This window comes from Paramisgurnus dabryanus, chromosome 9, assembly GCF_030506205.2.
Source record: "Paramisgurnus dabryanus chromosome 9, PD_genome_1.1, whole genome shotgun sequence".
Classification (NCBI taxonomy): Eukaryota; Metazoa; Chordata; class Actinopteri; order Cypriniformes; family Cobitidae; genus Paramisgurnus; species Paramisgurnus dabryanus.
The window spans coordinates 40,001-50,000 of NC_133345.1; the positions used below are offsets into that span (position 1 = coordinate 40,001).

Here is a 10,000-nt window from a genome sequence, read left to right on the forward strand (position 1 = left end):
TTAATTATTTATGTCATTTTTTCCCATGAATGCGTTCTTTCTGTAAGCGTTCACTGATGTAATGGCGTTGCCACATAAGTCTTGAAGTGTCTATCGAATCGAGTCGGCACTCGCTTACGGCCACACCACCCTGAGCACGCCCGCTCTCGTCTGATCTCGGAAGCCAAGCAGGGTCGGGCCTGGTTAGTACTTGGATGGGAGACCGCCTGGGAATACCAGGTGCTGTAAGCATTTAATTAATTAAAAATTTATTTATGTCATTTTTTCCCATGAATGCGATCTTTCTGTAAGCGTTCACTGATGTCATGGCGTTGCCACATAAGTCTTGAAGTGTCTATCGAAGCGAGTCAGCACTCGCTTACGGCCACACCACCCTGAGCACGCCCGCTCTCGTCTGATCTCGGAAGCCAAGCAGGGTCGGGCCTGGTTAGTACTTGGATGGGAGACCGCCTGGGAATACCAGGTGCTGTAAGCATTTAATTAATTAATTATTTTTTTTATGTCATTTTTTCCCATGAATGCGTCCTTTCTGTAACCATTTACCGATGTCATTGCGTTGCCACATTAGCCTTGAAGTGTCTCTCGAATCGAGTCAGCACTCGTTTACGGCCACACCACCCTGAGCACGCCCGCTCTCGTCTGATCTCGGAAGCCAAGCAGGGTCGGGCCTGGTTAGTACTTGGATGGGAGACCGCCTGGGAATACCTAGTGCTGTAAGCATTTAATTAATTAATTATTTATGTCATTTTTCCCATGAATGCGTCCTTTCTGTAAGCGTTCTCCCATGGCATGGCGTTGCCACATTAGTTTTTAAGTGTCTCTCGAATCGAGTCAGCACTCGCTTACGGCCACACCACCCTGAGCAAGCCCGCTCTCGTCTGATCTCGGAAGCCAAGCAGGGTCGGGCCTGATTAGTACTTGGATGGGAGACCGCCTGGGAATACCAGGTTCTGTAAGCATTTAATTAATTAATTAATTATTTATTTATGTCATTTTTTCCCATGAATGCGATCTTTCTGTAAGCGTTCACTGATGTCATGGCGTTGCCACATAAGTCTTGAAGTGTCTATCGAAGCGAGTCAGCACTCGCTTACGGCCACACCACCCTGAGCACGCCTGCTCTCGTCTGATCTCGGAAGCCAAGCAGGGTTGGGCCTGGTTAGTACTTGGATGGGAGACCGCCTGGGAATACCTGGTGCTGTAAGCATTTAATTAATTAATAATTTTTTTATGTCATTTTTTCCCATGAATGCGTCCTTTCTGTAAGCGTTCTCCCATGGCATGGCGTTGCCACATTAGTTTTGAAGTGTCTCTCGAATCAAGTCTGCACTCGCTTACGGCCACACCACCCTGAGCACGCCCGCTCTCGTCTGATCTCCGAAGCCAGGCAGGGTCGGGCCTGGTTAGTACTTGGATGGGAGACCGCCTGGGAATACCAGTTTCTGTAAGCATTTAATTAATTAATTATTTATGTCATTTTTTCCCATGAATGCGATCTTTCTGTAAGCGTTCACTGATGTCATGGCGTTGCCACATAAGTCTTGAAGTGTCTATCGAAGCGAGTCAGCACTCGCTTACGGCCACACCACCCTGAGCACGCCCGCTCTCGTCTGATCTCGGAAGCCAAGCAGGGTCGGGCCTGGTTAGTACTTGGAGGGGAGACCGCCTGGGAATACCAGGTGCTGTAAGCATTTAATTAATTAATTATTTTTTAATGTCATTTTTTCCCATGAATGCGTCCTTTCTGTAACCATTTACCGATGTCATTGCATTGCCACATTAGCCTTGAAGTGTCTCTCGAATCGAGTCAGCACTCGTTTACGGCCACACCACCCTGAGCACGCCCGCTCTCGTCTGATCTCGGAAGCCAAGCAGGGTTGGGCCTGGTTAGTACTTGGATGGGAGACCGCCTGGGAATACCAGGTGCTGTAAGCATTTAATTAATTAGTAATTTTTTTATGTCATTTTTTCCCATGAATGCGTCCTTTCTGTAAGCGTTCTCCCATGGCATGGCGTTGCCACATAAGTCTTGAAGTGTCTATCGAAGCGAGTCAGCACTCGCTTACGGCCACACCACCCTGAGCACGCCCGCTCTCGTCTGATCTCGGAAGCCAAGCAGGGTCGGGCCTGGTTAGTACTTGGAGGGGAGACCGCCTGGGAATACCAGGTGCTGTAAGCATTTAATTAATTAATTATTTTTTAATGTCATTTTTTCCCATGAATGCGTCCTTTCTGTAACCATTTACCGATGTCATTGCGTTGCCACATTAGCCTTGAAGTGTCTCTCGAATCGAGTCAGCACTCGTTTACGGCCACACCACCCTGAGCACGCCCGCTCTCGTCTGATCTCGGAAGCCAAGCAGGGTCGGGCCTGGTTAGTACTTGGATGGGAGACCGCCTGGGAATACCTGGTGCTGTAAGAAATTAATTAATTATTTATGTCATTTTTCCCATGAATGCGTCCTTTCTGTAAGCGTTCTCCCATGGCATGGCGTTGCCACATTAGTTTTGAAGTGTCTCTCGAATCAAGTCCGCACTCGCTTACGGCCACACCACCCTGAGCACGCCCGCTCTCGTCTGATCTCCGAAGCCAAGCAGGGTCGGGCCTGGTTAGTACTTGGATGAGAGACCGCCTGGGAATACCTGGTGCTGTAAGCATTTAATTAATTAATTATTTATGTCATTTTTTCCCATGAATGCGTTCTTTCTGTAAGCGTTCACTGATGTCATGGCGTTGCCACATATGTTTTGAAGTGTCTATCGAATCGAGTCGGCACTCGCTTACGGCCACACCACCCTGAGCACGCCCGCTCTCGTCTGATCTCGGAAGCCAAGCAGGGTCGGGCCTGGATAGTACTTGGACGGGAGACCGCCTGGGAATACCTGGTGCTGTAAGCATTTAATTAATTAATTATTTATGTCATTTTTTCCCATGAATGCGTTCTTTCTGTAAGCGTTCACTGATGTCATGGCGTTGCCACATAAGTCTTGAAGTGTCTATCGAATCGAGTCGGCACTCGCTTACGGCCACACCACCCTGAGCACGCCCGCTCTCGTCTGATCTCGGAAGCCAAGCAGGGTCGGGCCTGGTTAGTACTTGGATGGGAGACCGCCTGGGAATACCAGGTGCTGTAAGCATTTAATTAATTAAAAATTTATTTATGTCATTTTTTCCCATGAATGCGATCTTTCTGTAAGCGTTCACTGATGTCATGGCGTTGCCACATAAGTCTTGAAGTGTCTATCGAAGCGAGTCAGCACTCGCTTACGGCCACACCACCCTGAGCACGCCCGCTCTCGTCTGATCTCGGAAGCCAAGCAGGGTCGGGCCTGGTTAGTACTTGGATGGGAGACCGCCTGGGAATACCAGGTGCTGTAAGCATTTAATTAATTAATTATTTTTTTTATGTCATTTTTTCCCATGAATGCGTCCTTTCTGTAACCATTTACCGATGTCATTGCGTTGCCACATTAGCCTTGAAGTGTCTCTCGAATCGAGTCAGCACTCATTTACGGCCACACCACCCTGAGCACGCCCGCTCTCGTCTGATCTCGGAAGCCAAGCAGGGTCGGGCCTGGTTAGTACTTGGGTGGGAGACCGCCTGGGAATACCTAGTGCTGTAAGCATTTAATTAATTAATTATTTATGTCATTTTTCCCATGAATGCGTCCTTTCTGTAAGCGTTCTCCCATGGCATGGCGTTGCCACATTAGTTTTTAAGTGTCTCTCGAATCGAGTCAGCACTCGCTTACGGCCACACCACCCTGAGCAAGCCCGCTCTCGTCTGATCTCGGAAGCCAAGCAGGGTCGGGCCTGATTAGTACTTGGATGGGAGACCGCCTGGGAATACCAGGTTCTGTAAGCATTTAATTAATTAATTAATTATTTATTTATGTCATTTTTTCCCATGAATGCGATCTTTCTGTAAGCGTTCACTGATGTCATGGCGTTGCCACATAAGTCTTGAAGTGTCTATCGAAGCGAGTCAGCACTCGCTTACGGCCACACCACCCTGAGCACGCCCGCTCTCGTCTGATCTCGGAAGCCAAGCAGGGTTGGGCCTGGTTAGTACTTGGATGGGAGACCGCCTGGGAATACCAGGTGCTGTAAGCATTTAATTAATTAATAATTTTTTTATGTCATTTTTTCCCATGAATGCGTCCTTTCTGTAAGCGTTCTCCCATGGCATGGCGTTGCCACATTAGTTTTGAAGTGTCTCTCGAATCAAGTCCGCACTCGCTTACGGCCACACCACCCTGAGCACGCCCGCTCTCGTCTGATCTCGGAAGCCAAGCAGGGTCGGGCCTGGTTAGTACTTGGATGGGAGACCGCCTGGGAATACCAGGTGCTGTAAGCATTTAATTAATAAAAATTTTTTTTTATGTCATATTTTCCCATGAATGCATCCTTTCTGTAAGCGTTCTCCCATGGCATGGCGTTGCCACATTAGTTTTGAAGTGTCTCTCGAATCGAGTCTGCACTCGCTTACGGCCACACCACCCTGAGCACGCCCGCTCTCGTCTGATCTCCGAAGCCAGGCAGGGTCGGGCCTGGTTAGTACTTGGATGGGAGACCGCCTGGGAATACCAGTTTCTGTAAGCATTTAATTAATTAATTATTTATGTCATTTTTTCCCATGAATGCGATCTTTCTGTAAGCGTTCACTGATGTCATGGCGTTGCCACATAAGTCTTGAAGTGTCTATCGAAGCGAGTCAGCACTCGCTTACGGCCACACCACCCTGAGCACGCCCGCTCTCGTCTGATCTCGGAAGCCAAGCAGGGTTGGGCCTGGTTAGTACTTGGATGGGAGACCGCCTGGGAATACCAGGTGCTGTAAGCATTTAATTAATTAATAATTTTTTTATGTCATTTTTTCCCATGAATGCGTCCTTTCTGTAAGCGTTCTCCCATGGCATGGCGTTGCCACATAAGTCTTGAAGTGTCTATCGAAGCGAGTCAGCACTCGCTTACGGCCACACCACCCTGAGCACGCCCGCTCTCGTCTGATCTCGGAAGCCAAGCAGGGTCGGGCCTGGTTAGTACTTGGAGGGGAGACCGCCTGGGAATACCAGGTGCTGTAAGCATTTAATTAATGAATTATTTTTTAATGTCATTTTTTCCCATGAATGCGTCCTTTCTGTAACCATTTACCGATGTCATTGCGTTGCCACATTAGCCTTGAAGTGTCTCTCGAATCGAGTCAGCACTCGTTTACGGCCACACCACCCTGAGCACGCCCGCTCTCGTCTGATCTCGGAAGCCAAGCAGGGTCGGGCCTGGTTAGTACTTGGATGGGAGACCGCCTGGGAATACCTGGTGCTGTAAGAAATGAATTAATTATTTATGTCATTTTTCCCATGAATGCGTCCTTTCTGTAAGCGTTCTCCCATGGCATGGCGTTGCCACATTAGTTTTGAAGTGTCTCTCGAATCAAGTCCGCACTCGCTTACGGCCACACCACCCTGAGCACGCCCGCTCTCGTCTGATCTCTGAAGCCAAGCAGGGTCGGGCCTGGTTAGTACTTGGATGAGAGACCGCCTGGGAATACCTGGTGCTGTAAGCATTTAATTAATTAATTATTTATGTCATTTTTTCCCATGAATGCGTTCTTTCTGTAAGCGTTCACTGATGTCATGGCGTTGCCACATAAGTCTTGAAGTGTCTATCGAATCGAGTCGGCACTCGCTTACGGCCACACCACCCTGAGCACGCCCGCTCTCGTCTGATCTCGGAAGCCAAGCAGGGTCGGGCCTGGTTAGTACTTGGACGGGAGACCGCCTGGGAATACCTGGTGCTGTAAGCATTTAATTAATTAATTATTTATGTCATTTTTTCCCATGAATGCGATCTTTCTGTAAGCGTTCACTGATGTCATGGCGTTGCCACATAAGTCTTGAAGTGTCTATCGAAGCGAGTCAGCACTCGCTTACGGCCACACCACCCTGAGCACGCCCGCTCTCGTCTGATCTCGGAAGCCAAGCAGGGTCGGGCCTGGTTAGTACTTGGATGGGAGACCGCCTGGGAATACCAGGTGCTGTAAGCATTTAATTAATTAATTATTTTTTTTATGTCATTTTTTCCCATGAATGCGTCCTTTCTGTAACCATTTACCGATGTCATTGCGTTGCCACATTAGCCTTGAAGTGTCTCTCGAATCGAGTCAGCACTCGTTTACGGCCACACCACCCTGAGCACGCACGCTCTCGTCTGATCTCGGAAGCCAAGCAGGGTCGGGCCTGGTTAGTACTTGGATGGGAGACCGCCTGGGAATACCTAGTGCTGTAAGCATTTAATTAATTAATTATTTATGTCATTTTTCCCATGAATGCGTCCTTTCTGTAAGCGTTCTCCCATGGCATGGCGTTGCCACATTAGTTTTTAAGTGTCTCTCGAATCGAGTCAGCACTCGCTTACGGCCACACCACCCTGAGCAAGCCCGCTCTCGTCTGATCTCGGAAGCCAAGCAGGGTCGGGCCTGATTAGTACTTGGATGGGAGACCGCCTGGGAATACCAGGTTCTGTAAGCATTTAATTAATTAATTAATTAATTATTTATGTCATTTTTTCCCATGAATGCGATCTTTCTGTTAGCGTTCACTGATGTCATGGCGTTGCCACATAAGTCTTGAAGTGTCTATCGAAGCGAGTCAGCACTCGCTTACGGCCACACCACCCTGAGCACGCCCGCTCTCGTCTGATCTCGGAAGCCAAGCAGGGTTGGGCCTGGTTAGTACTTGGATGGGAGACCGCCTGGGAATACCAGGTGCTGTAAGCATTTAATTAATTAATAATTTTTTTATGTCATTTTTTCCCATGAATGCGTCCTTTCTGTAAGCGTTCTCCCATGGCATGGCGTTGCCACATTAGTTTTGAAGTGTCTCTCGAATCAAGTCCGCACTCGCTTACGGCCACACCACCCTGAGCACGCCCGCTCTCGTCTGATCTCGGAAGCCAAGCAGGGTCGGGCCTGGTTAGTACTTGGATGGGAGACCGCCTGGGAATACCAGGTGCTGTAAGCATTTAATTAATAAAAAAAAATTTTATGTCATATTTTCCCATGAATGCGTCCTTTCTGTAAGCGTTCTCCCATGGCATGGCGTTGCCACATTAGTTTTGAAGTGTCTCTCGATTCGAGTCTGCACTCGCTTACGGCCACACCACCCTGAGCACGCCCGCTCTCGTCTGATCTCGGAAGCCAAGCAGGGTCGGGACTGGTTAGTACTTGGATGGGAGATCGCCTGGGAATACCAGGTTCTGTAAGCATTTAATTAATTAAATATTTATTTAATTAAATATTTATTTATGTCATTTTTTCCCATGAATGCGTCCTTTCTGTAAGCGTTCTCCCATGGCATGGCGTTGCCACATTAGTTTTGAAGTGTCTCTCGAATCGAGTCAGCACTCGCTTACGGCCACACCACCCTGAGCACGCCCGCTCTCGTCTGATCTCGGAAGCCAAGCAGGGTCGGGCCTGGTTAGTACTTGGTTTGGAGACCGCCTGGGAATACCTGGTGCTGTAAGCATTTAATTAATTAATTATTTATGTCATTTTTCCCATGAATGCGTCCTTTCTGTAAGCGTTCTCCCATGGCATGGCGTTGCCACATTAGTTTTGAAGTGTCTCTCGAATCAAGTCAGCACTCGCTTACGGCCACACCACCCTGAGCAAGCCCGCTCTCGTCTGATCTCGGAAGCCAAGCAGGGTCGGGCCTGGTTAGTACTTGGATGGGAGACCGCCTGGGAATACCAGGTTCTGTAAGCATTTAATTAATTAATTATTTATGTCATTTTTTCCCATGAATGCGATCTTTCTGTAAGCGTTCACTGATGTCATGGCGTTGCCACATAAGTCTTGAAGTGTCTATCGAAGCGAGTCAGCACTCGCTTACGGCCACACCACCCTGAGCACGCCCGCTCTCGTCTGATCTCGGAAGCCAAGCAGGGTTGGGCCTGGTTAGTACTTGGATGGGAGACCGCCTGGGAATACCAGGTGCTGTAAGCATTTAATTAATTAATAATTTTTTTATGTCATTTTTTCCCATGAACGCGTCCTTTCTGTAAGCGTTCTCCCATGGCATGGCGTTGCCACATAAGTCTTGAAGTGTCTATCGAAGCGAGTCAGCACTCGCTTACGGCCACACCACCCTGAGCACGCCCGCTCTCGTCTGATCTCGGAAGCCAAGCAGGGTCGGGCCTGGTTAGTACTTGGATGGGAGACCGCCTGGGAATACCTGGTGCTGTAAGCATTTAATTAATTAATTATTTATGTCATTTTTTCCCATGAATGCGTTCTTTCTGTAAGCGTTCACTGATGTCATGGCGTTGCCACATAAGTTTTGAAGTGTCTATCGAATCGAGTCGGCACTCGCTTACGGCCACACCACCCTGAGCACGCCCGCTCTCGTCTGATCTCGGAAGCCAAGCAGGGTCGGGCCTGGATAGTACTTGGATGGGAGACCACCTGGGAATACCTGGTGCTGTAAGCATTTAATTAATTAATTATTTATGTCATTTTTTCCCATGAATGCGTTCTTTCTGTAAGCGTTCACTGATGTCATGGCGTTGCCACATAAGTCTTGAAGTGTCTATCGAATCGAGTCGGCACTCGCTTACGGCCACACCACCCTGAGCACGCCCGCTCTCGTCTGATCTCGGAAGCCAAGCAGGGTCGGGCCTGGTTAGTACTTGGATGGGAGACCGCCTGGGAGTACCAGGTGCTGTAAGCATTTAATTAATTAAAAATTTATTTATGTCATTTTTTCCCATGAATGCGATCTTTCTGTAAGCGTTCACTGATGTCATGGCGTTGCCACATAAGTCTTGAAGTGTCTATCGAAGCGAGTCAGCACTCGCTTACGGCCACACCACCCTGAGCACGCACGCTCTCGTCTGATCTCGGAAGCCAAGCAGGGTCGGGCCTGGTTAGTACTTGGATGGGAGACCGCCTGGGAATACCTAGTGCTGTAAGCATTTAATTAATTAATTATTTATGTCATTTTTCCCATGAATGCGTCCTTTCTGTAAGCGTTCTCCCATGGCATGGCGTTGCCACATTAGTTTTTAAGTGTCTCTCGAATCGAGTCAGCACTCGCTTACGGCCACACCACCCTGAGCAAGCCCGCTCTCGTCTGATCTCGGAAGCCAAGCAGGGTCGGGCCTGATTAGTACTTGGATGGGAGACCGCCTGGGAATACCAGGTTCTGTAAGCATTTAATTAATTAATTAATTAATTATTTATGTCATTTTTTCCCATGAATGCGATCTTTCTGTTAGTGTTCACTGATGTCATGGCGTTGCCACATAAGTCTTGAAGTGTCTATCGAAGCGAGTCAGCACTCGCTTACGGCCACACCACCCTGAGCACGCCCGCTCTCGTCTGATCTCGGAAGCCAAGCAGGGTTGGGCCTGGTTAGTACTTGGATGGGAGACCGCCTGGGAATACCAGGTGCTGTAAGCATTTAATTAATTAATAATTTTTTTATGTCATTTTTTCCCATGAATGCGTCCTTTCTGTAAGCGTTCTCCCATGGCATGGCGTTGCCACATTAGTTTTGAAGTGTCTCTCGAATCAAGTCCGCACTCGCTTACGGCCACACCACCCTGAGCACGCCCGCTCTCGTCTGATCTCGGAAGCCAAGCAGGGTCGGGCCTGGTTAGTACTTGGATGGGAGACCGCCTGGGAATACCAGGTGCTGTAAGCATTTAATTAATAAAAAAAAATTTTATGTCATATTTTCCCATGAATGCGTCCTTTCTGTAAGCGTTCTCCCATGGCATGGCGTTGCCACATTAGTTTTGAAGTGTCTCTCGATTCGAGTCTGCACTCGCTTACGGCCACACCACCCTGAGCACGCCCGCTCTCGTCTGATCTCGGAAGCCAAGCAGGGTCGGGACTGGTTAGTACTTGGATGGGAGATCGCCTGGGAATACCAGGTTCTGTAAGCATTTAATTAATTAAATATTTATTTAATTAAATATTTATTTATGTCATTTTTTC

At 48.3% G+C, this 10,000-nt stretch overlaps 25 non-coding genes and 16 pseudogenes across 25 annotated transcripts; all 41 read left to right on the forward strand.

The window, feature by feature from the left end:
• The first annotated feature begins 112 nt into the window (after positions 1-112).
• On the forward strand, positions 113-231 carry LOC135759830 (5S ribosomal RNA). Its single transcript, XR_010537102.1, has one exon. It is a non-coding gene; the product is annotated as a 5S ribosomal RNA (ribosomal RNA).
• A 125-nt stretch (positions 232-356) lies between these two features.
• LOC135759843 (5S ribosomal RNA) lies at positions 357-475 on the forward strand. The gene has a single exon (XR_010537114.1). It is a non-coding gene; the product is annotated as a 5S ribosomal RNA (ribosomal RNA).
• A 126-nt stretch (positions 476-601) lies between these two features.
• On the forward strand, positions 602-720 carry LOC135759235 (5S ribosomal RNA; annotated as a pseudogene).
• Positions 721-840: 120 nt separating this feature from the next.
• LOC135759409 (5S ribosomal RNA) lies at positions 841-959 on the forward strand (annotated as a pseudogene).
• A 129-nt stretch (positions 960-1,088) lies between these two features.
• On the forward strand, positions 1,089-1,207 carry LOC135759875 (5S ribosomal RNA). The gene has a single exon (XR_010537146.1). It is a non-coding gene; the product is annotated as a 5S ribosomal RNA (ribosomal RNA).
• A 125-nt stretch (positions 1,208-1,332) lies between these two features.
• LOC135759524 (5S ribosomal RNA) lies at positions 1,333-1,451 on the forward strand (annotated as a pseudogene).
• A 121-nt stretch (positions 1,452-1,572) lies between these two features.
• LOC135759098 (5S ribosomal RNA) lies at positions 1,573-1,691 on the forward strand. The gene has a single exon (XR_010536655.1). It is a non-coding gene; the product is annotated as a 5S ribosomal RNA (ribosomal RNA).
• Positions 1,692-1,816: 125 nt separating this feature from the next.
• Positions 1,817-1,935, forward strand: LOC135759796 (5S ribosomal RNA). Its single transcript, XR_010537070.1, has one exon. It is a non-coding gene; the product is annotated as a 5S ribosomal RNA (ribosomal RNA).
• Positions 1,936-2,060: 125 nt separating this feature from the next.
• Positions 2,061-2,179, forward strand: LOC135759099 (5S ribosomal RNA). Its single transcript, XR_010536656.1, has one exon. It is a non-coding gene; the product is annotated as a 5S ribosomal RNA (ribosomal RNA).
• Positions 2,180-2,304: 125 nt separating this feature from the next.
• LOC135759170 (5S ribosomal RNA) lies at positions 2,305-2,423 on the forward strand. The gene has a single exon (XR_010536725.1). It is a non-coding gene; the product is annotated as a 5S ribosomal RNA (ribosomal RNA).
• A 116-nt stretch (positions 2,424-2,539) lies between these two features.
• Positions 2,540-2,658, forward strand: LOC135759441 (5S ribosomal RNA; annotated as a pseudogene).
• A 121-nt stretch (positions 2,659-2,779) lies between these two features.
• LOC135759091 (5S ribosomal RNA) lies at positions 2,780-2,898 on the forward strand. The gene has a single exon (XR_010536649.1). It is a non-coding gene; the product is annotated as a 5S ribosomal RNA (ribosomal RNA).
• Positions 2,899-3,019: 121 nt separating this feature from the next.
• Positions 3,020-3,138, forward strand: LOC135759854 (5S ribosomal RNA). Its single transcript, XR_010537125.1, has one exon. It is a non-coding gene; the product is annotated as a 5S ribosomal RNA (ribosomal RNA).
• A 125-nt stretch (positions 3,139-3,263) lies between these two features.
• On the forward strand, positions 3,264-3,382 carry LOC135759865 (5S ribosomal RNA). The gene has a single exon (XR_010537136.1). It is a non-coding gene; the product is annotated as a 5S ribosomal RNA (ribosomal RNA).
• Positions 3,383-3,508: 126 nt separating this feature from the next.
• LOC135759406 (5S ribosomal RNA) lies at positions 3,509-3,627 on the forward strand (annotated as a pseudogene).
• A 120-nt stretch (positions 3,628-3,747) lies between these two features.
• Positions 3,748-3,866, forward strand: LOC135759410 (5S ribosomal RNA; annotated as a pseudogene).
• A 129-nt stretch (positions 3,867-3,995) lies between these two features.
• On the forward strand, positions 3,996-4,114 carry LOC135759499 (5S ribosomal RNA). The gene has a single exon (XR_010536813.1). It is a non-coding gene; the product is annotated as a 5S ribosomal RNA (ribosomal RNA).
• Positions 4,115-4,239: 125 nt separating this feature from the next.
• On the forward strand, positions 4,240-4,358 carry LOC135759877 (5S ribosomal RNA). Its single transcript, XR_010537148.1, has one exon. It is a non-coding gene; the product is annotated as a 5S ribosomal RNA (ribosomal RNA).
• A 126-nt stretch (positions 4,359-4,484) lies between these two features.
• Positions 4,485-4,603, forward strand: LOC135759525 (5S ribosomal RNA; annotated as a pseudogene).
• A 121-nt stretch (positions 4,604-4,724) lies between these two features.
• LOC135759544 (5S ribosomal RNA) lies at positions 4,725-4,843 on the forward strand. The gene has a single exon (XR_010536825.1). It is a non-coding gene; the product is annotated as a 5S ribosomal RNA (ribosomal RNA).
• A 125-nt stretch (positions 4,844-4,968) lies between these two features.
• Positions 4,969-5,087, forward strand: LOC135759100 (5S ribosomal RNA). Its single transcript, XR_010536657.1, has one exon. It is a non-coding gene; the product is annotated as a 5S ribosomal RNA (ribosomal RNA).
• Positions 5,088-5,212: 125 nt separating this feature from the next.
• LOC135759171 (5S ribosomal RNA) lies at positions 5,213-5,331 on the forward strand. Its single transcript, XR_010536726.1, has one exon. It is a non-coding gene; the product is annotated as a 5S ribosomal RNA (ribosomal RNA).
• A 116-nt stretch (positions 5,332-5,447) lies between these two features.
• LOC135759414 (5S ribosomal RNA) lies at positions 5,448-5,566 on the forward strand (annotated as a pseudogene).
• A 121-nt stretch (positions 5,567-5,687) lies between these two features.
• Positions 5,688-5,806, forward strand: LOC135759983 (5S ribosomal RNA). Its single transcript, XR_010537251.1, has one exon. It is a non-coding gene; the product is annotated as a 5S ribosomal RNA (ribosomal RNA).
• Positions 5,807-5,927: 121 nt separating this feature from the next.
• On the forward strand, positions 5,928-6,046 carry LOC135759889 (5S ribosomal RNA). The gene has a single exon (XR_010537159.1). It is a non-coding gene; the product is annotated as a 5S ribosomal RNA (ribosomal RNA).
• A 126-nt stretch (positions 6,047-6,172) lies between these two features.
• LOC135759439 (5S ribosomal RNA) lies at positions 6,173-6,291 on the forward strand (annotated as a pseudogene).
• A 120-nt stretch (positions 6,292-6,411) lies between these two features.
• Positions 6,412-6,530, forward strand: LOC135759411 (5S ribosomal RNA; annotated as a pseudogene).
• Positions 6,531-6,659: 129 nt separating this feature from the next.
• On the forward strand, positions 6,660-6,778 carry LOC135759555 (5S ribosomal RNA). Its single transcript, XR_010536836.1, has one exon. It is a non-coding gene; the product is annotated as a 5S ribosomal RNA (ribosomal RNA).
• Positions 6,779-6,903: 125 nt separating this feature from the next.
• LOC135759900 (5S ribosomal RNA) lies at positions 6,904-7,022 on the forward strand. Its single transcript, XR_010537170.1, has one exon. It is a non-coding gene; the product is annotated as a 5S ribosomal RNA (ribosomal RNA).
• A 125-nt stretch (positions 7,023-7,147) lies between these two features.
• LOC135759494 (5S ribosomal RNA) lies at positions 7,148-7,266 on the forward strand (annotated as a pseudogene).
• A 141-nt stretch (positions 7,267-7,407) lies between these two features.
• On the forward strand, positions 7,408-7,526 carry LOC135759291 (5S ribosomal RNA; annotated as a pseudogene).
• A 120-nt stretch (positions 7,527-7,646) lies between these two features.
• On the forward strand, positions 7,647-7,765 carry LOC135759325 (5S ribosomal RNA; annotated as a pseudogene).
• A 121-nt stretch (positions 7,766-7,886) lies between these two features.
• Positions 7,887-8,005, forward strand: LOC135759566 (5S ribosomal RNA). The gene has a single exon (XR_010536847.1). It is a non-coding gene; the product is annotated as a 5S ribosomal RNA (ribosomal RNA).
• A 125-nt stretch (positions 8,006-8,130) lies between these two features.
• Positions 8,131-8,249, forward strand: LOC135759741 (5S ribosomal RNA). Its single transcript, XR_010537015.1, has one exon. It is a non-coding gene; the product is annotated as a 5S ribosomal RNA (ribosomal RNA).
• Positions 8,250-8,370: 121 nt separating this feature from the next.
• Positions 8,371-8,489, forward strand: LOC135759780 (5S ribosomal RNA). Its single transcript, XR_010537054.1, has one exon. It is a non-coding gene; the product is annotated as a 5S ribosomal RNA (ribosomal RNA).
• Positions 8,490-8,610: 121 nt separating this feature from the next.
• Positions 8,611-8,729, forward strand: LOC135759849 (5S ribosomal RNA). The gene has a single exon (XR_010537120.1). It is a non-coding gene; the product is annotated as a 5S ribosomal RNA (ribosomal RNA).
• A 125-nt stretch (positions 8,730-8,854) lies between these two features.
• LOC135759324 (5S ribosomal RNA) lies at positions 8,855-8,973 on the forward strand (annotated as a pseudogene).
• Positions 8,974-9,093: 120 nt separating this feature from the next.
• On the forward strand, positions 9,094-9,212 carry LOC135759413 (5S ribosomal RNA; annotated as a pseudogene).
• A 129-nt stretch (positions 9,213-9,341) lies between these two features.
• LOC135759578 (5S ribosomal RNA) lies at positions 9,342-9,460 on the forward strand. Its single transcript, XR_010536858.1, has one exon. It is a non-coding gene; the product is annotated as a 5S ribosomal RNA (ribosomal RNA).
• A 125-nt stretch (positions 9,461-9,585) lies between these two features.
• On the forward strand, positions 9,586-9,704 carry LOC135759912 (5S ribosomal RNA). The gene has a single exon (XR_010537181.1). It is a non-coding gene; the product is annotated as a 5S ribosomal RNA (ribosomal RNA).
• Positions 9,705-9,829: 125 nt separating this feature from the next.
• LOC135759496 (5S ribosomal RNA) lies at positions 9,830-9,948 on the forward strand (annotated as a pseudogene).
• Positions 9,949-10,000: the final 52 nt, after the last annotated feature.